This window comes from Miniopterus natalensis, chromosome 1, assembly GCF_054644295.1.
Source record: "Miniopterus natalensis isolate mMinNat1 chromosome 1, mMinNat1.hap1, whole genome shotgun sequence".
In the NCBI taxonomy this organism is placed as follows: domain Eukaryota; kingdom Metazoa; phylum Chordata; class Mammalia; order Chiroptera; family Miniopteridae; genus Miniopterus; species Miniopterus natalensis.
In genome coordinates this window covers 82,100,389-82,122,941 of record NC_142081.1, presented here as the reverse complement: position 1 = coordinate 82,122,941, position 22,553 = coordinate 82,100,389, and the positions used below count along the sequence as shown (strand labels likewise).

General features: G+C 43.7%; 1 protein-coding gene and 1 pseudogene across 1 annotated transcript in view; one reads left to right on the top strand and one right to left on the bottom strand.

Annotated features, from left to right (window-relative positions):
• Positions 1-22,553, bottom strand: part of CCDC3 (coiled-coil domain containing 3) — an 85,826-nt gene that overhangs the window by 50,227 nt on the left and 13,046 nt on the right. The window lies entirely within an intron of this gene.
• Positions 13,146-14,174, top strand: LOC107530242 (ankyrin repeat family A protein 2 pseudogene; annotated as a pseudogene).

Here is a 22,553-nt window from a genome sequence, read left to right as displayed (position 1 = left end):
AGTGTTTTTGTAACAGGCTCAAGAAGCTTTCCCACCACAATGACAAACTAGGCAGAATTGAAACACAGGCTGGTGGCAGGGGGAACTCGGCCGTGGGGAGAGACGGGAAATGTGGGAAAAGGCAGGAGGCCCCTGAAGGGGTCAAGGCCGCACAACCCTTCCCTAGAGCCAAGGGTTTGGAAAGGTCAACACAGATTCAGAATAACTGCTGCCCAAGCTCTGCCCACAGCTTGAGACCTCTGACCTGACACCCAGAAAGAGCCCTATGGACCAAACCAAGGAGGGTAGTAAATGGGGAAGCATTCTATTCTGCAGGGTACAAAGTGCTCAACACCCACACAAAGGGAGTTTGGAGTAACCTTCCAACTTTCTTTTTTGTTAGAATATGGTATCTCAGTGGGAGCAGAGTAGGCAGAAGGGAGAACAGAAGTGCCTATCAGCAGGGGAAGAACCTAGAAATACAACCTCCACTTAGCAATATGGGTATCCCTCAAGGAGTTAGCAGACTGCACCACCCTCCAGAACAGCTCTGAGTGATGCTACGTACAAGCATGGGTTTGGAATCCCACAGACCCAAGCCCCAGCCCAGAGTCTGCCCTCACTAGCTCAGTGGCTTGGGCAAGTCGCTTAATCCCATCTCATCTCAGTTTCCATATCCATGACACATGAGTAGTAACAGTATACACATCACTGGGCTATTGTGTCACCACAGCCTGCCCAAGTGACTGCCACCCACTAAACCTGCTGTTCCCAAGCATGTGTGGGGAAAGGAAAGAGCAGGTGGGGCAACTCCTTCCTGAAGACCAGCGTTTCCTTGAAAGAAGAATAAAGTCAAGTAGCCTGAAAAGTGGAGAAAGGGAAAAAACTCCCACCAGTCTTAAATTATGCGGCTCCAGTCTATGGAACAAATCTATGAGTAGAAATGGTCATTGTGAGCCTTTGAAAAGATGTTGGCGTACATAATTTGGGTGTTTATTCTGCTGCTTTTTCCCAAAGGCTCTGTGGTCACTGTACAAATACATCCTTGCCCTGCTCAGTATTTGCTCTCAAGCCTGGAGCAACTCAAGACAGCTGGTGAAGTTCATTAGATTGATGTCCAACGGAGGGCTTTGCATTAGGAAGTTATGGAGCTTAAGCCCATAGCACCAGGGAAGCAGAAAGGACCTCCCATCCCAAGTAATCAGCCGAAATCAGTACCGTTTCCATTTCAATCCTCTCCTTGGGGATCCCGAGCTAGCTGCAGTCTCGACTTCAAAGACAGTGCCCCACAGTACTCCGCAATGTGGAGAAATGCCCTCTGGCCCCTCTATGAGGGGTATGAGTGGGAAGAATTGTAAACCTCTGATAAAGGAAGAAGTTATAATTTGGACTTGTAGATCCTCAATGCCAAACCAGAGAGAACTGGCAAGCATCAGCTTTACCAGGTTAATTATAAATAACGGAACGTTGCTTTCTGAGAAGGTTGGAAATAAAATTTGACAAAAGGCCAAGAAGGATGAAACCAGAAACTGCTGTTTTCATGCCAGAATGAAGAGCTCCAAGATTTCCCTGTGCCTTCTTTGGTTTCCCTGAAGGAAAAGGGTTTGATATGACAAGTCCTCCTGTCCAATGGACAATCTCTTTTTAAAGTAATTTGCTGTGTATTTAAGAAAAATACATAACAATCAGAAAACCCCCAAATCTCTTCAAGGTTATAAGAATAAAACTTGAAGCGTTAAGGTGAAAAGAGCTTTTACCTTTAAAACTGCGTCTTCCTTTTTTCTTTTAAAGACATGAACAAGTAGATTTACACTGTCACTCGCTACATGTAAAATGCCATACCAAGTGGCCAGAGCAAAAGCCTGTCTCAAATAGTATAAAATGTCATCAGATATAACAGGGACCTTCTTGAAGTTACACAGAATGACAATGAACTCTAAAATCATTCAGGATACACAGAGTAAATTTTTCTTGAGTAATGTTTCAAACATGGACCAGGAAGATTATTTTTAGTTATAGCTAAAAGCTTCAAGAAGCCAATTTTTTTCTGTTCCTTTTTCTTGGCTAGGATTGCTATAGCTTTGAGTTTCTTATAAGTGTTTTTTATAAACAGACATTTAAATTTACATATAAAGATACACAACACACGATTTTCCACCTCTATTTTCCCCTCATCAAAAGTAATAAAATCTAAACTTTTATTTGGTTAAGAGACCGCCAGCTGTTTTAAAAATACTTCAGCAGTTAAATACCACTTTCAACTAGTGAAAAAAAAGAGCTGTGGGAAAGAAGAGACTATTGGGGCTGGAATTCATTAACACGTTGGGCAATCGCTTTCCTTTATTTAGAAGGCTGCCCTAACCCCTCCCAGTATAAAGACTATGACCAAATATGGGGCAACTGCTCACTGTCTCCTCTTTGCCTCTGAGCATCAGCTAGATTTCCTCTCTTGTTTATCTTTGACATCCATCTGTTTCCTTTTACCTCTAATAAAACAACACCATCATAATACTATTTCATATTGATATGGAACTCTGAGTCTTACCAATGAGACATTTATTCATCATAATAAACTAATACATATATAGCACTTCCCATGCCTTAAGCACTGTTTGAAGAGTTTTGTATATGTTCACTCATTAACCATAAGTTATATCATCTATTTCTCACAATAATCCTACAGGGTTTATTTTTTTGGTTTTTTAAATTCTTCCATTCCTAATAAACCCCAATTTTGTTAAACTTTCACCCTTTTCCACATGGCCATTACTTCAGGAGGGGCTGTCTTAGGAGGCAGGTCCTTATTGGTTTAAGCTAATCAAGGAGGCCCACCAGGTGCAGGCATGTGGCACACTTCTAGCCAATGACATGTGGGAGAAAGTCAGCTGGTTGTGAGGAAGGGCAAGTTGTTCATGAGAATAGTGTCCTTGTTGTTCTGAATAAAAGCCACACAGGAAGAGAGAATGACTCTCTCTTTTGGTTCTTGATGGGTCTGGAGTTGATGCCTAGATCTGCTACAGCCTTCTTACAACCATGAGGGAATCTAGCCTGAGGACAGAGGCACCACTGAGAGAATGCCAAGCCCTGAGAGTCACCCAGAGGGGACCCCAGGGCCCTGATTCTGTGTCTGCAACTGTTGGAGCTTTTGTTTTCTTGCCGAATGTGATAATACATTTCTCATTAGGAAATGTATTAAATGTTTTAAATTAGCCGACTCCAGATTTTTCTCTTACTTGCAGCCAAAGGCATTCCTAATTAGCTCTACAGATGAAGAAAGAAAGAGATTAAGAAGGCAAGTAAGCCCGGCCAGGCGTGGCTCAGCGGTTGAGCGTCGACCTAAGATCCAGGCGATTGGGATTCAATTCCCAGTCAGAGGACATGCCCGGGTTGTGGGCTTGATCAATGGCTCTCTCATCATTGATGTTTCTGTCTCTCTCCCTCTCCTTTCCTCTCTCTGAAATCAATAAAGATATATTAAAAAAAAAAAAAAGGTTTAGTCTGAGTTTAAAAAAAAAAGAAGGCAAGTGACTGACTTACAATCACACTTAGTAAATGTACTAACAACACACAGGCACTAGGGTCTAAAGCTTTAACATAAAACTTAAAAGAAGTGCTAAGAGAAGGACTTCCAAACACCAATATTTATAGTACATTATATGTTCTTATGCTTTTATAATCACACACACTCTCACATCACAGCTAATCTTGAAATAATGGTTAGCAAGTTCATCAACTAGAGCTCAATATATATTTCTGATTCCTACTCCCAAAGATTGTTAGATTTTGATTTTGTTTGTGTGAGAGATTATAGGTACAAGTCACTGAAAGTATCGTAGGCACTTGGAAAGGCAAATACATTATCATTTTTTATTAAACTCTAATGGTTTTGGCATTAACAATTCATCTTAGTAAAATAAGTGATTAGCCATGATAGTCAATATATATACATATAGCAGTAATCTGTTGTTAACTGTTTATGTTTCTTTTCTCATGTGCTAACAAGTCATTAACCTGTGGACACTAGCAGCGTAGGGGTTGCAGCTATAAGGAGGCATCATGCAAAAAAAACCCAGGGATGTCTCAGCCCCCAAAGAGAAGGCTTCATTACTCTACACAAGCTGTAAAATGATATGTGGGGAAGGTACACCCCACCCAAGTGGGACTCGAAATATAATTTAATTTGGATGAAAAATTGTTGAGTTCTATGAAAGCAAACAAAGCGTTCATTTTTAGTTACCACACATTGTTAAGTCTCCAATATAGAAAGGAAATCTATCCAAGCATCTTATTTATATGTCCTCTTTGCCAACCTTTTCCCAGATGTTCCTAAGGGGATGTCTCAATATATCTGTCACGGTCTATGGACAGGAAACATCTGGGAATGAAGCAAATGGGTTTTATTGAATTCAGAGCCCACAGCATCAGCTCTTGGGGGCCGAGTTCCTGCTAAATGAAATCTCCTCGTCTGCCATCTAGTTCCTGTGTAGTGGATTCTTCACTAAAGGTATGTTTCTGGTCTCTCCAGGGTCCCTCACTCACACCCAGGAATGGGGAGTGAATCCAGATAGGTGGATTGGGAACAGGAGCTGCACATGCTTCGCCCAGTACCACCCTCTCTCCTCATCCTCTTGGGGGCTAGTTAACCACAGGGAGCTCCGGGACCAGTCTTCTCATCAAAGCTGAAAATATCACAGTGTCAGAGCCCAAGGACGTGGCTGTGGTTTCCCAGGGCCACCTGTGCCTGCTTCGATGGGCAAGTCCGTCGAGTCCTGAGTTTGGGTAACAGCCCTCTCACCTGCAGATAGGAACCACATTGTCCAATAACTCTGGATCAGTTTAAAAAAAAAAAAAAAAAGCAATCTTCAATTCAGTTAAATCAGAACATGGGAGAGGAAGCTGGTGGCTACTTCCTGAGCTTGCTGAAACCCCAACATTTTCTAAAAATGGAGAGACTTCACCGTACCTTTCTGTGAGTAGTGCTCGAAGGCACTGAAGCGCTGCCCTGTATCTTATCTCTTTGAGCCTTCTCAGCACACCTGGGGGAAAGGGAGGGTTTCTTATCCCAAATGGAGTCTGGGAACTGAAACTCAGAAATGCTGAGTGATCTGTCCATGATACACAGCCCCGTACAAGTTCCAGCCCTCTAGCTGCCATGCTTGTGTTCATTCTTTCCCTCCCAACTTCCTCCAGTGCTCTGAGTGCAGTGAGCTGAGTGACCTGCCCAAGATGGGGCAGGGTATGGACCCACCTCTCTCCACCTCCCCACAACACAGGAGCTCTGCCTTGGAAAGGCTGCTTTAGTACACTACACAATGTATTGACTTTGGTGCTGTTTAGTAAAGAGACTAATTGACTGGAGGCTCCAACTTTAATTGTTCTGAGCTTCGAGGCTTCGCCAGGCAAAGAAGATATTTATATTGATTCCTGGTTTATTTTAATGACCTATTTTTCATTCTTAAGCACCACGTCTCTTCCCAAATTTGAGACTCTTAAAAGTTCTTTAACAGTCACTCTATACACTAATAAACTAAGCAATTATAAAGCACTTTGCAAAGTCAGACAATTCATTAAACTCGTCTACTTCCCAACTTCTTGGTGTCTTCAGTTTAAGGATAGAATCTGCGGAGTTAGCAGTATCATGTCTGGCCAATTACTCCAGCACATAAATCTGCCAAGCTATCTTATTTTGAAGGGAAGATGAGTCCTTGACTGTCACCATGTGGAATCACACTCCAAACTGTCTGTTGCCTTCAGTTGCCTGCCGCCTTCCATGTCCCTGGGGCCTGACAGGCTATTTTTACATCATGGAGTAAAACTCTAAGTCACTGAAATGGGCAGGAAAGGGGCCACTGTGGTCAGCTGACCCAATGCCTGGGCAAAAAACACAGTGGCTGGTATCTTTTCTAAAACGAACCAGGACATTTTCTTGCCTTAACTGGTCACACACAGTGAACACAACTTTCCGAGGAACTAAGATCCCTTGCTCAGAGCACAACTTCTCACTGTGGACTATTGTAGGTGGAGATGTGGAAAAGTAGGACCAAACTCCCTGGGTCCTCAATGACGTCTTCCTTCCCAAATCCAGTGTCCTTTCCGCACCCTGAATTTCAGCTCTTGGCAATGCTGCTCTCTCCCTCCTGGCTGTCTCTGCACGTGGGTCCTGCTGCCCTGCAGTCGCCTGCTCTCCCACGGTTTCCCATGGCTCCCTCTCTGGCTGCTGAGTCTTATCACTCCTTCCACCCACAACTGCAGCCAAACCCCTAAGGCTGGTCCTCAGTTCTCTCCTGTCTCCTCCAAGAAGGACTCATCCGGCTCACGGCTGCAACCATCACCTCCCAGGCTGTGAGTGTTATCTTCTACCCACCTCTCACCCCCACTGCCTGCAGGACAGTAACCCTCACTGTCAAACTGTCACCTCACACCACCTACAAACCCAGAGCACACACGGTTCCTCTCCAAGCCCTCAAATGCAACCCCTCTCCCCAATTCACTTGTGATGTTTTGCTTTTGTGGCTTTATTTTTGTCATAGTGCTCACAGCCAAGCAGCTTAGACTTGAAGAATGCATAGTGTACTTGGGCTTCATTTATACCTCACCCCCACTTCTAAAGCTGGCCAGAGGCAAGTCCCCCTAATCTCTGCCACAGGTACAGGCCACCGGGCAGTCTGGGTTTCCTGCGGGACCTGACTCCCTACCCTAACCCACATCCCCATTCTGAGGTGCAGCTCTGACACCTTCCTAGTTCTTGCCAAGTCCCTTCCACCAGGGTGGATGAGAAAGCTGTCCCATAGCCACTTAGACCCCAAGTCACATTCCAGATTCTTTTAAAATGAGGAATCCCAGAAATCAGCTTGGCTTGGAGTGACAGGACAGCAGGGGAATTAGGCTGGTATAGCAGAAAGAACATCAACTGTGGATGTAGACAGGCCTGGGTTTAAATCCCACCATACCAACTCCCTGACTGTGGGGCCAAGCAGGTCCTCAAAGCCTGGTTCCTCATCTGTAAAATGGAGATGTCACCACCTTTCTTTTGGAGTTTCAAGGAATAAAGGAGATCATAAGAACGATGGGCTGTGATTTATTGAGCTACTATTTATTGAGCCCTTTCTATGTGCCAGGTGCTTGGCTAGGGGCCAGGAGGTAACAGACAGAACAAAGCCCTCTCTTAATGACATAAGGTCTCTTTTACTAATAAATGGTCTGAGAGATCATCAGGGAAAGGAGAACAGATGAGACCTGCCCTTAGGGAAGCAAGAGACAGAATATCATAACACAGTGCAAGCCCCTGCCCCTGCCCTGAGTCCTGGTACAGAGCCCACTACAGCCACCCAACCCACAGGGTAAGTCACACGGGTGAAGGGAAGAGGGTCCATAGAGAGACCAACCAAGGACTCTCCCAAGACCATTCCTGAGCAATTTCTGAGCAACAGAAAAGGGCAGGGAATCGCAGCAGCCCACCACCTGTCCTCTTTCCCAAGCCCTAAAGGAGCTCCTTTGGGGAATGCCACCAACTCTTCCCTGTCTGGACCAGCTCCGTCTGTTCAGGAAAAGGCAAGGGGAGCCAACTATGCTCTTGCAATATGGAAGTCTCCCAAAAGGTCAAAGGCAGCAATTATTTTGGTGGTTTCTAGTGCCACCAGAAAGCTGTTGCTGCCTCCGTGTCAATGAGAAGGTGTAAGTTCCCCTCTCTCACTGCGTTACCCAGCTTCCACTGTGCAGGCGTACCTCGGAGATATGTGGGTTCAGTTCCAGACCACTGCGATAAAGCAAATATTGCAATAAAGCGAGTTGTAATCTTTTTGCTGGTGGAGGGTCTTGCCTTCAATCTGTAAAAATACAGTATCTGCAAAGCACAGTAAACCGAGGTGTCTGGTGTTCAGGCTTCCGGGTAAACCCGACTCAGATTTCATGTCCCCAAGGCCTCTTGCACATGACCCCAGCTTTCCCCCAAGTAGCATGATGGCACCAGGCCAGACATTAGGGGACCTGAATTATTATTCTTTAGTTGCTAACAACCTCTGTGACCTTGAGTGGGTCACACCTCCACATTCTCATCTATCATGACATCTGAGGTTATGAAGGTCAAATAAGGAATGAAAGCCCGAGAACTCGGCAGCATTCCAGAAAGGTCAAAGATGGTCAAAGGCATGGTCAATAGCCCTCTGATAGTGGGAAATTAGGGGCGGTGGACAGAGCATCCCAAATCTGAGCCACCAAAATGAATTATGTTGATAGGAAAGGCCTGCTGGGTACAGAGAGAAAAATCTTGTCCCATGCAGAAATCAGGACAAGGTTTCCAAACTTCCTGTCTGGAGTTTCCATTTGTGAGACGGGCTGCTTTCTGGACCTGGCCAAGCTGGTTGGTGGTTGGCATGTTCCACGAGAGGCGTCATCGACAGAGCACAAGGATAGGACAGTGGAGCACAGGCCAGAGGTTTATTTCCACTGTTGCCAAAATGACTGTCCCACTGGCAGAGACTGGCCACATTCCTCTCCTCCTATTTTTCTCTCAAAATGTGTTTTTACAGTTGTTATCTGCATTGGCTGAGGGGATGGAGCTGAGTGCTGGTAGATTGTTATACAGTGATTTCAACTCTACAGAACTGGGAAATCTTGTGTGTGGCCATTTTATTCACCTAAGCCCGTCCTCCTAATATCCTTCAGATGGCACAGGGGAGGGAGGAGGAGAGTGAACATTATGGCCCGGCCGGAACAAGTGCTACTGGAAGCAGAGGGCATGGAGCAGGACAGTGAGCTCCAGGTATGAGTCACAGAGGAGCCTCGAGCTGAGCTCAGAGTCAGGAATACCCCAGCTGCGCTGTGCCTGCCAGCCAACAGGACACCCCCATCTTTCTCAGAGAAGGGGAGGGTGGATGAGAGGGTCAAGGGGTCTAGTTTTTCCTAGTGGTAGGATCTCCACTCTGAATCCCATAAAAGGAATCAGCAGAGTGTTTTATGAGAGTGCTCCTGCTGCCCAGAGAAACCCCACGCACACCCGAGCCAAGGCTCTGCTCACTTCCTTCTTCGAGGCCCATCCCTCAAGGTCAGATGAGGACACTCTCTTGCTAGCTCTTGTAATGGTAGGAACCAAATTCACAGCCTGATTGCTGCCAAGCGAATAGGAAGAAAATTAGGCTGACTCACTGGGCCAGAACAGAGGTGGGCAGGAGGGAGATGGGGACAGGATGAACATAGCTTCCACATGACAGTCCCAACAAAACCCTGCTCCTCCTGGAAACTTCCTGGAACCCAAATCGAAGATAGGGGATGAAAAGAGTAGGTGGAGTTGTAGGGGGAGAAGATGGTAGAAGATAGAATAACCATAGTGATAACAATACAGCCAGTATTTATTGAGCCTTTACTATAAGTATATGAAGTAATTAACAAGTTAATACATTCAACCCTTCTAACAACCTTATGAAGTAGGTTCTATTATTAACTCATTTTTTTAGATGAGGAAACTGATACCTCAGCCAGTATTGTGATTCACATTCGAGTGTTTGAAAAATGTCCCCAAGGCCTCCAAGACACACTGTCACTCTGAGTGGCCAATTAGAAAATGCCAACATGTCTGGGAAATGCCATGACATGTGACAAAATGGTAGCCTGCCATCCTGCTGTTGAGAGTTTTTGTCAGAGCGTCAAGAAGAGAAGATGATGTAGCCCTAAGGGCATGTGCACCCTGTGGTGCTGGCCCACTGGCAGAGGCACCCACCTTTCTGAGCAGCATGGTAGGTGTCCATCATCCTAGATCACTGTCAAACTAGAGGGCTTTCTGTGAGCCTCTGGTCCTTCAGTCCCTTGAATGGATCTTACTACTAGCACATGGCACACCAGATCCTTGAATCCCATCGAGCAATGAAGGTTTGATGATCAGATTTGGATCTCCTTAGCACTTCATTACAGCTACAGCACAATCCCCCCCAACAACATGTTCCCCCAATTTGATAATTGATAGTTACCATTTTTTGAACACTTACTATGTGTCAGAGACTTGTAGTATCTGGTGTTTTATATACATTGTCTAGTGAAACCCTCACCCCTGCAGGTAAGTATTGTCATGCCTACCTTGTATGTCCCATGACAAATGAAGAATCTGGGACTCCCATGTTAAGGGATTCACAATGGTCAAACAGCTGGCAAGGTCAGGAGTCAAGTCCATGCCTGATTCTGCCCTAGTCATTTTTGGGCTTCTCTGGTCAGTCCCAATTATAAGGTTTAAATTGTTTTAGGTGCTGTGGGCTTCGATCCCACCATTCACACCCTCTTCCCAAGCCCCTGACCCAGCAGGAAGCAGAGGCCAATCCCCCTTGTAAAAGTCTTCCACCCAGGGTCTTCTAGTCCTCTGCCCATATCATCTCAGAGGGCTCAGTGAGGAAAGTGTTTGCTGGCCCTCTCCCATACCCCCAACAAGCATGCTCATTCCAGGCCTCCCCACACCCACCAATGAAAACAACCAACATTTACTTTGCACCTAGTTCCAGCCCAAGTTCTGAACAGACAAGAACCTTCCCATGTTCTGCTCAGCCCCAATTCTACCTACTGGGCATTAGCTGAGCCATATAACAGAATAAGAACATAATGGGTTTCAGTAGCCTTTGAAGAGAAAGGCTTAAAGAGAAAACAAACCCACCAAATCAGTTCACCCCTAGTTGTTTTTCAACTAGAGGAAAGATGGGCAAATCAATACTGAACCACTCCTCCTGTGGTCCTGGGACTCACAAGTTTCCCTTTGTGCTCAGAACAGGAGGTGCCCACCAGCCAGGCATCATGTGGGCAAGTCCTATTAACAGCCCTCTTACCAAGCACACACTGCCACACATAGGGGTGGCCCCTAGCAGTTGACAGAAGACATAGACATTGTGCATTTAACCAGCAATCCTTACAGATAAACCTCAAAGCATTTCATTCGTATCATCTTTTAATCATGCTACCAAGGGTGATACAGTTAACCCAATCCCAAGTTTCAGGTGCAAAATTTAATTTCCCCAGGTTTCAAGGAGTTGAAATGAAACCACCTAGAAATTCAGGACACAGAACAGTCATGGACCCCTGGGCCCCAAGACACACTGTTCCATACTGCATCCTACTGTCTGAAAGAAAAGAGATGAGAACCCCCTCATGGGTAAAATTTCCCTTACTCACATCTCAGTCCCTATGTCTCCCCCCTCTGATAGGGTCCACACCATGGAGCAATGCCATCTTAAATGGCTTATACCCTTTCTCTCTGCTCAAAGCCTCAAGCCCAGGCTTGGCTCATAAGCAACCTGTACATGACTCTGGAGACCTGGGCTGCTTCTCTATTTCCCTCAGATCAATGGGTAAAAAGGCGGGGAGGGGAGGTTCAGCAGAAATGAAGGAAGGTTGGCCCATGGTCAGTTGATGATCACAGAACAACATGGATGAAAGGAAGTAGTATTTTAGGAACTAATAGCTGAGCATTCATTCACTCATTCACTGGGCTTTTGCTGAGCAATTGCTGTGTGTTAAGCTCCAGGATACAAAGATGAAGAAGACATGGTTCCTACCGTCAAAGTATATAGTATAAGAGAGAAGCGTTGGATGAGGAGTGGCAGGGATGGGGAGCAGGAGTGGCCAAGAATTATAAGACAGAATTCACCACACAAGTTAAGTTGTCAAAGCAAGACTCCACAGCCACAAATAAATGAATTTACTTTTCTACATCTGATCTGTGAACCTACTTTTTCATGGTCTTATGAAGCAAAGAGACAAAAAAATAGACATGTGGACCTCTAAATATGCCCTGTTCAATATGCAAAATAATTTAATTCTTGCTTAAAACCAGTAAGACTAAAGGGGAGAGAGGGATGAATCAGCAGAGCATAAGGGAAGCTTAGGGCAGTGAAACTACTCTGCATGATATTATAGTAGTGGACACACATTATTACAAATTTGTCCAAGCCCACAGAGTGTACAATACCAAGAATGAACCACAACGTAAATTATAGACTCTTTGTAATGATGTGTTAATGTAGGTTTATCAATTGTAATGAATGTCCCATGTTGGTGGGGAATATAATAATGGGGGAAAACTATGGATGTGTGGGGGCAGGAAGTATATGGGAAATCTCTGTACCTTCTACACAATTTTGCTGTAAACCTAAAATTGCTCTACAAAATGAAGTCTTTTTATAAAGAAAAAATCCTATCAGACCACTGAAGCATAATATTTACAGGTGTCTTAGTCCATTCTGGCTACTATAACAAAGTACTATAGATAGAGTGACATAAACAACAGAAATTTACTTCTCACAGTTCTAGAATCTAAGAATTCTAAGATCAAGACACTGGCAGATTTGGTGTCCGGTGAGGACTTGCTTCCTGGTTCAGATAGGCATCTTCTCACTGTGTCCTCATATAGCTGAAGGGGTGAGGGAGCTCTCTGGGGTCTCTTTTATAAGGGTATGAATCCCATTCATGAGGGCTCCACCCTCATGACCCAATCGCCTCCCAACCATTACATTGGGAATTAAGGTTTCAACACTTCAACACATTGATCTTTCACAGACCATTCAGGCTATAGCAACAGAAGGCCTTGGCATCCTGCCAGCCTACCTGCCCTGAGCACTCTCTCTGCTCAGAGCTCTCTTCATGGCAACAATCAAATTCATGCTCTTGCCTAGAGGAAAACTCCCACACACCAAGATGGGGCATTTCACAGCATGCCAGGCATTTGACCCTCAATGCCCACCCTCTGGGATTCAAGATTTAAGGAGATGTCCAGGCGAGTCAGGTGGGCGAGGTGGTGGAGAGATGTGACCCAACAGCGAGATTTGGGCCTTGCTCTAGTGACTCGGACTGGTCCACTGAAATGAACCTCTCTGTGGTACTCAGGCAGTGAGCACCACAAAGCTCAGTGGCTGGAAAGAAGAAGTCAGAAGTGACATCACAATCAAAACAAACTGGGGTTGAGGGTCTATAGTGAGTCTGTGGCACAGACTGAAAGGCCCCCCTCGCTGTTGGCTTTCTAAGGTGGTTGCAAGGCCCTGTGATCCTATGGGTAGGCCTCTAGCACTGTCCCCAGATCCACCCACCGTGGATTTTTAAAAATATCCAAATTCCAAGAATACACTGGATACCACTCTTACAAAACCAAGGAGAAATTATGAAGCAATGTTTTAATTATTGAAACTGCAGCTGAAATCATGACTACATCAGCAAATCTGGATATTGGAGCCCAGCTGATAGTGGAAGAGAGTCCCAACAGTTATAGCCCAACTAGCACGATGGACATTAAAATAGAACATCAGCTGGAGTCAAATGCAGAAGGATCAGCTGAGAGTGTTGCCATGGGAATGAAATTCATATTGCCTAACCGATTTGATATGAACGTGTGTTCTCAATTTGTGAAGTCCTTAAATGAAAAGGATAGTAAAAAGATTCAAGATCAGGTTAACTCTGCCCTGGAGGTGGCATCTGTCCTACTTAAAGCTGAATGCAATATCCATACATCTCTGGGGATTCCACGTAAGGCATGTCTACACTCCCTCTACAACAAAGCATTTCTCACCCATAAAGCAGTCAACTACGCTAACCAACAGACACAATGGAAATGATGTCTCAACCACACCTCAGTTAGCGAATTTTTATCTGTTCACCAGTTGGCTGCCCAGTGAGAGATGCTCTATGTGGCTAATCGTACAGAACAAGAAAATGTCAATCACACGGATGAAGAAGGATTTACTCCTCTGATGTGGGCTGCAGCACACGGCAAATAACTGTGGCAAAGTTTCTACTTCAGAAGGGTGCTGGTCCCCAGCTTTCAGGAAGAGGTCAAGAGACTACACTGTCTCTGGCCTGTACTAAACACTACAGATACTGTGCAAATGCTGCCTGGCTGCGGCGTTGATGTAAATGAATGCGATGGGAATGGAGGCACACATTGGCTTTATGCTTTTCGCGGAAATCATGTGAAATGTATAAAAATGCTGTTCGAAAACAGAGCTGACCCGAGAATTGAAACCAACTCTGGATATAATTTTATGGGTTTAGCGATAGCCCTGGGCTAGAGAAATGTTCAACAGGTTACCGAGTCACATTTACGGAAGGTGTCCATATTTATGGAAACACCAAGGAGTAGACAGTCTTCAGAAAGTGTTGTCTGTCCTTTCATTTACTTTTTAGCCCTTATAAATGATAGTTTTTTTACTTATAAGTTTTTAGCTCAGTTGTAATATTTACTGATTTTTAATAAGTTTTAATAAATATTTCTCTGAGTAATTCACTGGTTTATAATAAAATTAATGTTGATGCTTTTCTATAAATGTGTTTTATGGCATATTTAAAATGGTAAGTTAATGTTTTGTGGCATATATATATATACATATATATATGTACACATATATATATTGTTGTTGTTAATCCTCACCCGTGGATATTTTTTCCATTGATGTTTTAGAGAGAGTGGAAGAGATGAAGAAGGGAAGGAGAGAGAGAGAGAAAGAAAGAGAGACACATCAACTGGTTGCCTTCTGCACACACACTGACCAGAGCTGGGAATTGAGCTTGCAAACCTGCAGGCTGGGGCTGACACTCTAACCGGTAATCCATGCCAGCCAGAGCTGTAGCATGTAAATTTTTATGGTACAGATAGTTATCTGTCTTTCTATCTAGTGCTACAACTTAACATTTACAGAAACTACTCTACCCTATTCATCTTCACTCTTGTATTAACTCATTGAATTTATTTAGGGTTTTGCTACAAATCCATAGAAAAAAGTTGTTGTTATTGAATTTAAAATGCACAGCGTGATTGTTTACAAAATGTTATAATAAAATACATTTTCTGTTAAAAAAAAAAAAAAAAGAGATGTCCACTTGGAAGCCCAAATTTCTTGATCTAAAGGACTACCCCACACACACCATTCAGAGATAGCAATTTAATCGGCCAAAATGCAAAATGCACTTGGGACTTTACCAAATTATAGAGCTCCCATTCACCAGCTGGCCACTCCTTACTCTGTGCCAAGCTCTTTGCATGAATATCTCTTTATACCTCAAAATAACCCTGTGAAATATCCCAGTTTTATAGAAAAACTGGAGGCTCAAAGGAGTTGAATGACTTGCCTACTGTCACAGAATTCATTTGGAGCAGTTAGGATTCAACTGCAGGGTCTGCTCCGATTCAATGGTATCCACCACTTTTAAGTGTCCACAAGAAGGTAAGCAGTGCCTTGTACGTTTTTCCTTGGCATCCCTAAACGCCTGTCAATACCAGGGCTGATAAAGCTTTTCAAGGGAAGAAAGCAAATCCACTGCCCCACAGAATTAGTAGCTGACTGCAGTGCTGACAATGAGAGCACCTGACGCTAATTTCCTGGGACAGGTCTCTCCAGTAAGCATAAAATTCCAGCCATGAGAGAAACATATGTGCAACATGAATTGGCTAGAGGGAGAAGAAATAACCTTCACTGGAGAGCTTCAACTAATTAGTGTTTCTTCTAACACAAAATCCAAGCCTTCACAAGGCCTTTGCAATAAGGTTTTATAAGCAATTTTCAAACATCAGGAAAGACTTATTGCTGATTCCTTCAGCCACAGTAATATTTCATCTTTGACAAACATATTAAGTTCCTATTGTTTGTGAAAAGAATTAGATTTAGGAGATACGATGCCTTTTCATTAGTAGCTTATGACCTAATTAGAGAGAGAGAAATGCTCGTGAAAGACACGCCTGGAGTAAATGCAGGTATAATCTTCCTTAGGACAATAGGACACAGAAAAGGACTCAACCTGGCTTGCGCGTGGGTGGCGTATGGATGGTGTCAACTATATAGCTTGAGTGACTCAATGCATCCATCATCCAGAAAAGACAAGCTATTTTCTGTCTCTTGCTCGAGTGGTCTGTTGCACTCACATTTTTTTTTCCATTTTTTTTTTTTTTTTAGAATTAAGGGATCAAAAGCTTTAATAAATAATGCCACTACCTCTCTTTACCACTTTAACTTGAATTAGTTCCTGGTATTAGCTTCAACTGTCTAGTAGAGCCTTGGAGTTGGTTACATGACACAGGTCAGCAAAAGAAATCTGTGCAGCCTGGAGAATGGGACACTGAGAAAGAGACAGGCTGGAGGCATCAGGCAGGTGGACAACCTGGGGTATGCTGGGAGGACCCAGAGAGGAAAGCAAGACAGAAAGATAAGACAGACAGAGAGACCACCCTTGTCTCCAGACACAATTACATCCACTTCCCAGAAAACAAAAATCAATACTTCTCTCCAGACACAGAAGAAGGAAATAGACAAAGGATCCTCTTCTCAGATCAATTAAACAGAAACAACAAAGAACGCACCTACAGCCCGGCGGGCGTTGAGCGTCGGCCTAGGATCCCGACGATCGGAGTTCGATTCCGGGTCAGGGCACATGCCCGGGTTGTGGGCTCGATCCCCAGTCCGGGGTGTGCAGGAGGCAGCCGATCAATGACTCTCTCATCATTGATGTTTCTATCTCTCTCTCTCCCTCTCCTTTCCTCTCTCTGAAATCAATAAAGATATATTAAAAAAAAAAAAGCACCTACATAGTTACCATCTGATACTGGGCAAGAATGCCCTGCCCTTACTTTTGATGTATGCATGCACATATATATGTATGTATGTGTCAGTCCACTTCCTCTGACTTTCAGTATGACAGTTTTGCTTTACTACAAAGCTATCTCAAAGGTTTATACACTTTTTTGCTAGTTTCTACTAACATTTTTAAATAGTCGTATCATTAAAATTATGATTCTTTTATTTAAAGTCAAAACAGCATCACTAGGCACATGCTAGGCACAGCTGTAGCTGTGGAGCTGTGGAGTTTTTGTTTTCCTATAAAACCATTTTGTGATGTGGCCTTAAGGGGTTGAACTAGATGATTTCTTAGCTCCCTCCTAGGCTGCCATTCTTCATCCTGTGTCTGTATGAAGTAAATGGAATGGTATTGTATGCACTCTAAAGACAATGACCCTGGAACATGCTGGCAGCATCTGGGGTTGCTTAGGCCCTCGGGGGAAGCGTGGGTTTGCCAGGAGTCACAGCTGATTTAAATAAAAGAAAGAGGACCAGCCAGGGGAACCGAAGCTTGACAGCATCCCTGAGGGTCTGTCCAGAGAGAGCCAGAGCAGTGTAGGGGAAACAGGGGGCGACCTCTGCCCAAGATACATGGGCCGTGCTTGCTGTAACCACCGCGACCAATGCCCAGATATGTGCCTGCTTATCTGCAAAACGACAGTGCAGGCTGAGAAAGGTGAGAGCTGAAAGTGTTGGGCAAAGGGACAGAATGATGCAGAGGCAAAGGGACTACGAGGAGTGTGGGGAAGAAGAAAACATAAAGGCAAAGACCCACTTCCCCTTCCCAAGAGAAGTTTGTATGAGCTAAGATGTCCACAGGGAGAGCTCAGGTAGTGGCAGATTTTCTGCTTCCAAGACAGGAAGAAGATAAATGATCAGCTTATTTAAAACCACAGCTTGATGGCCAGAGATCTTACACACCTTTCATGTCCCTTTGCAAAGCCTCTGTAAGGACAGTCAACGCATTCAGCCTCCACCTCCACACAGGGACAATGAAACATTGAGAAGGAACTTAGGGAAGAAAGCAACCACAGACTTCGGGAACAAAAGTCAGACCTGCTATTCTCTAGCCTGCAAGACTCCTAGAATGTTTCCTTTAATTTCCTTTTAGTACTGGAGCACGTTTCCATAGTAACTCCAGGAATTGGGGAGCCTCATGAGGCCAGGTGGAGGCTGGAGGACTCTCTTCTTTGGGGACATAGAAGACCCTTGATGGAGGACCAGACTTCATTTTGATTTCCCCCCTCACCATCTCAGTGCACATGAACTGAAATATTCCGGAAAGGCTTCAGGATTGAACATTGACATGCAAGGAAAGAAACAAAATTAAGGAAGAAATGACGACACTCACTGAAGTATCTTCAACAAATGAGATGCATTCCCCTGCTGACTGCTGACTTTGGGCACAGGTGCTATACCTGATGGAACATAGGAGGCTATCTGCGGAGCTCAAGTCCTAATTACTTACAAAGCTCTGAGTTTGATTACTCCCAAATTCCATACCATAAGGACCTACTGTTACCCATTTTGCTGATGGAGAAACTGAGTCATGGTGGGATCATGTGATTATCAAAATAAGATGATTAAAATGAGATTTGATTAGCATGGATCAAATCTACAGCTATGGTCGCATATTATACCGTGAGTGAATCTTGAGGACTTCATGCTAAGTGAAATAAGGCAGTCACAGAAGGACAAACGCTACATCATTCAACTTATATGAGGTATCTAAAGCACTCAAATTCATAGAAGCAAAAAACAGAACGGTGGTACCAGGGACTGGGAAGGGCAGTGGGATGGGGAGTTGCTGCTCAATGGGTACAGAGTTTCAGTCATGCAAAATGAAAAAGTTCTGGAGATCTGCTGTATAACAGCATGCATATAGTTAACAACACTGTACTGTACACTTAAAAATTTGTTAAGAAGGTAGATTTCATGTTACATGTTTTTTACCACAATAAGAAAATATCTATAGCTATGAGTAGCTTAATAGTTGTGTCTCTGATCCATCCTAGTGCTGCTGCAAAGAAGAGTTTGAATACTTTTCACTTATACTATAAAGGAAAATGTCTACAGCCATAGCTCAAGGTGACAAACATGGGCCAAGACATGAAGAGACATTTCACTGAAAAGGCCATACAGATGGTAACCATGCTCCAGAGAATGGGAGGAAATGATTGCCAATCATATATCTGATAAGGGTCTAGTGTCCAAAATATTTAAGGAACCATTACAACTCAACAATAAAAAGACAGCCCAATCAGCCCTGGCCTATGTGGTTCAGTTGGCTGGATGTCATCCAGTTCTGTGCATGGAAAGGATGCCGGTTTGATTCCTGGTCAGGGCACAGGACTGAGTTGTGGGCTTGGTCCCTTGTAGGAAGTGTGCAGGAGGCAGCTGATCAATGTCTCACTCTGACATTGATGTCTCTCTCACTCTCTCCCTCTCCCTTCCTCTCTCTCTAAAAATCAATTTAAAAATCTTAAAAAAAAAAAAGAAAACTAGGCAAAAGACTTGAAGAGGCTATTTCTCCCAAGAATATATACAAAAGAACAGTAAGCACATGAGAAGGTACTCGAAATTATTAGTCATTAGGTAAATGCAAATCAAAACCACAATGAGACACTACTTCATCCCCACTGGGATAGCTAAATTCAGTAAGACAGAAAATAAACAGTGGCCGAGATGTGAAGAAACAAACCCTCATACATCACTGGTGGGAAAGGGAAATGGTGCAGCTGCTCTGAAAAACAGTTTGGCAGTTTCTCAAAAGGCTAAATGTATAGTTACCATATGACCCAACCATTCCACTCCAGAGTATACACCAAAAAGAGATGAAAATATACATCCACATAAAAACTTATACATGAATATTCATAGCAGCATTATTCCTAACAAGCAAACGTGGTAACAACCTAAGAGTCCATCAACTAATGAGTGGATAAGCAGACGGCGGTGTACCTGTACAGTGGAATATTAGTCAGCCGTACTGATTCCTGTTACAGCAGGGATGAGCCTTGAAAACATTATGCTACATGAAAGTAGCCAGACACAAATGGCCACATGTTATAAGATTTCATGTATGTGAAATGTCCAAAATAGGCAAATGCCTAGAGACAGAAGATGAGTGGTTGCCAGGGGCTGGGAAGAGGGCAGAATCGGGAGTGACTGGTAATGGGTTCTGGGTTTCTTTTTAGAGGGATGGAAAGGCTTTAAAAATGAATGATGATGGTTGCACATATCTGTGAATAAAGTGTACTGAGTTATACACTTTGAAAGGGTGAGTCATGCAGTCTGTGAATTGTATCTCAATGAAAAAAAGAAATTTAAAATCACAATGAGAGAGTACTACACACCTATCAGAATGGCTGAAAAAAAATTAGTGATAATACCAAATGCTGGCAACAATGCAAAAAACAGGATCACACATATGTTGTTGGTGGGAATGTAAATGATTCAGCCACTTTGGAAAACAGTCTGGAAGTTTCTTTTAAAATGAAAAACTGACTTACTATATGGCCCAGTATTGACACTCTTGGGCATTTTACTACAGAGAAATGAAAACTTATGTCCACACAAAAACCTATACATTTATGAAGAGTAGCTTATTCATAATAGCTAGTAACTAGAAACTACCCAGTGCTCTTCAGTGACTCGTTTAACAAAAGATGGTACACCCACAATGGGAAATACTCCTCAGCGATTAAGAGAAATATGACGACTTGGGTTACCTCAGGGAAACTGGCTGAGTGAAGAAGACAATCTCAAAAAGTTACATACTGTAAGGTTCTACTTATAAAACCACTGAAATAACAAAACTCTAGAGAGAGAGCTGATTAGTGGCCACCAAGGTTTAAGAATGGGTTGGGAAGAAGGTGTTGCTGTAAAAGGGCAGTGCTAGAGACCCTGGCTGATAGGACAGTCCTATATCTTCATTGCGGTGGTAGTGACAGGAAGCTACACGTGACAAATTTGTCTAGTTTTACACACACACACACACGCAAGTGCACATATAACTGGTGACACCTGAATTAGCTCTGTAGACTTGACCAATGTCATCGCTTGGTTTGCTATTGTACTATCGTTACATAAGACGTTCACCACAGGGGAGAATGGGGGGAGGGTACCAAAAACCTCTCTCCATTTCTTTGCAGCTGCCTGTGAATCTATATTTATTCCAAAATAAGAAGTCTTTTTTTACAGTAACTATATAGTGATAGCATTAATGTTGAAGAATAATGACTGTGTTTCAATAAAACTCATAGTTGATGGCAAAAGTAGAGAAGTGACAGCCAGCACAGTCAGCCACAAACCATCCCCTCTGCGTGCAGGAGGGGTTCTCCTCTGTGAATGCCCATAATAAAAACAAGTCGAGAATGGCCAGTGCAGACAGACTCATGGACACTCATTTGTCTCTGTTTCCCTGCATGCAGCACGACTATCCTCGAACACACCCTCATTCTCATCTCTCAGTCTTCAGTCTCGCTCTTCTCTGTCTGAATTCATCTTCTTCTCTCCCCTCTATCTTTCCTAATCCTTTCCATCTCATGAGGCCCAGCAGCAGTAGCCATCTTCCCAGGTGGGTTCATTGTATCCCTCCAACTAGATACTGGAGTTTAGGCACCAGGTCCCCTTCTCCTATATTCTCCATAATACATGACACAGTGCTAAGAATGCAGGAGGTACTCAAAAATCCTTGCTGATGGGATAAAAGCCTATCTTCCGTGAGATCTTTTATTCTTACTCTGGTGAGATATGTGATGAAGGAGAATGGGTACGTGTGGAGGCATAAGAGCCATGGCATAATGTTACACAAACCACTACTTTGTACTTTTAAATGTCATTTCAGCTGTTTTTCACGGCAGTGCTGTGAATGAGGCATAGTAGATATAATTAGACCCATTTTACAAGTAATGAAACTGAGTTCAGAGTGGTTCAGTGATATCCAAAGTAACAGTTGGTACTGAGTCAGGCTTAGAACTCATGACTCATTCTAAAGCCCTACCAAGATGCATATCACCACCTTAGAACTTTATTTTTAAGAAGGTTCATTATTAAGATTCAAATCTTCACAAAGGAAGTATAACATTTTGCAGTATAAGATGTGGTATTGGGCCAACACCATAGGGGTAGCCGAAGGCCTGTAGGAAGAGGGCATTTGATCAAGGACAAATTGGAAGAACACAGGAAAAGCTCTATTTCCAAAATATATCCTGAATCCAGTCATTTCTCCCCAAGCCACTGCTATCCATCCCCTAGTTCAAGCCTCCATCACTCAGATCACATTACTCCATCCAATGGCTTCCCAAAGCACAAAGATCTAAACTTCTCATCCTTGCTCAGAAAGTTCTAAATGGTCTGGCTCCTGCTCACCTCTCCGAACTCATCTTGTTCCATTCTTCCCCCACCAACAATGCTCCACACATACTTTTCCATCCCTCAAGTGTGCCAGGCAGTCTGTCTTGGCCAGTGGCATTGGCTTTCTCTTCTCCCTGGAATGCTTTTCTGCCTGATCTTCATTTAGCTGGCCACATTTCATTCAGATTTCAATGTGTCATCCCCTCAACCTAAAGTAGCTACCAGTTCCTCTCTATCATATTACCTTCTTTTAATTCTTTGCCAATAATCTGACATTTGGCTCAGTGACTGATGTACTGACTGTCTCTCCCACATCCCACAGCAAGATAAGCTCTAGGAGGAAAGGGAGTGCTTTTCTTTTGTTCTCCTTTCTATTCCCAGTACCTAACACATAGTAGGTGTTCAATAACTGTGCTTAGAGGAAGGCAGGAAAGAAGACCAGCCCCCAACCTACTTCACAGTTCTGGCTCTATCTGGACAAGTGAATGGCCTAGTAGTGACAACCGGAGAGTAGGGTAATAGCCTTCACCTAAGAAATAAGTGAACTAACTGCCTGATCTCAGAAACCTCAAAAGCACTGTGAAAACTGTACTGACAGGTCATCTTACAAGGTCTAGATGAAGCGCCCGGTCCTCTCTGAGATCTTCT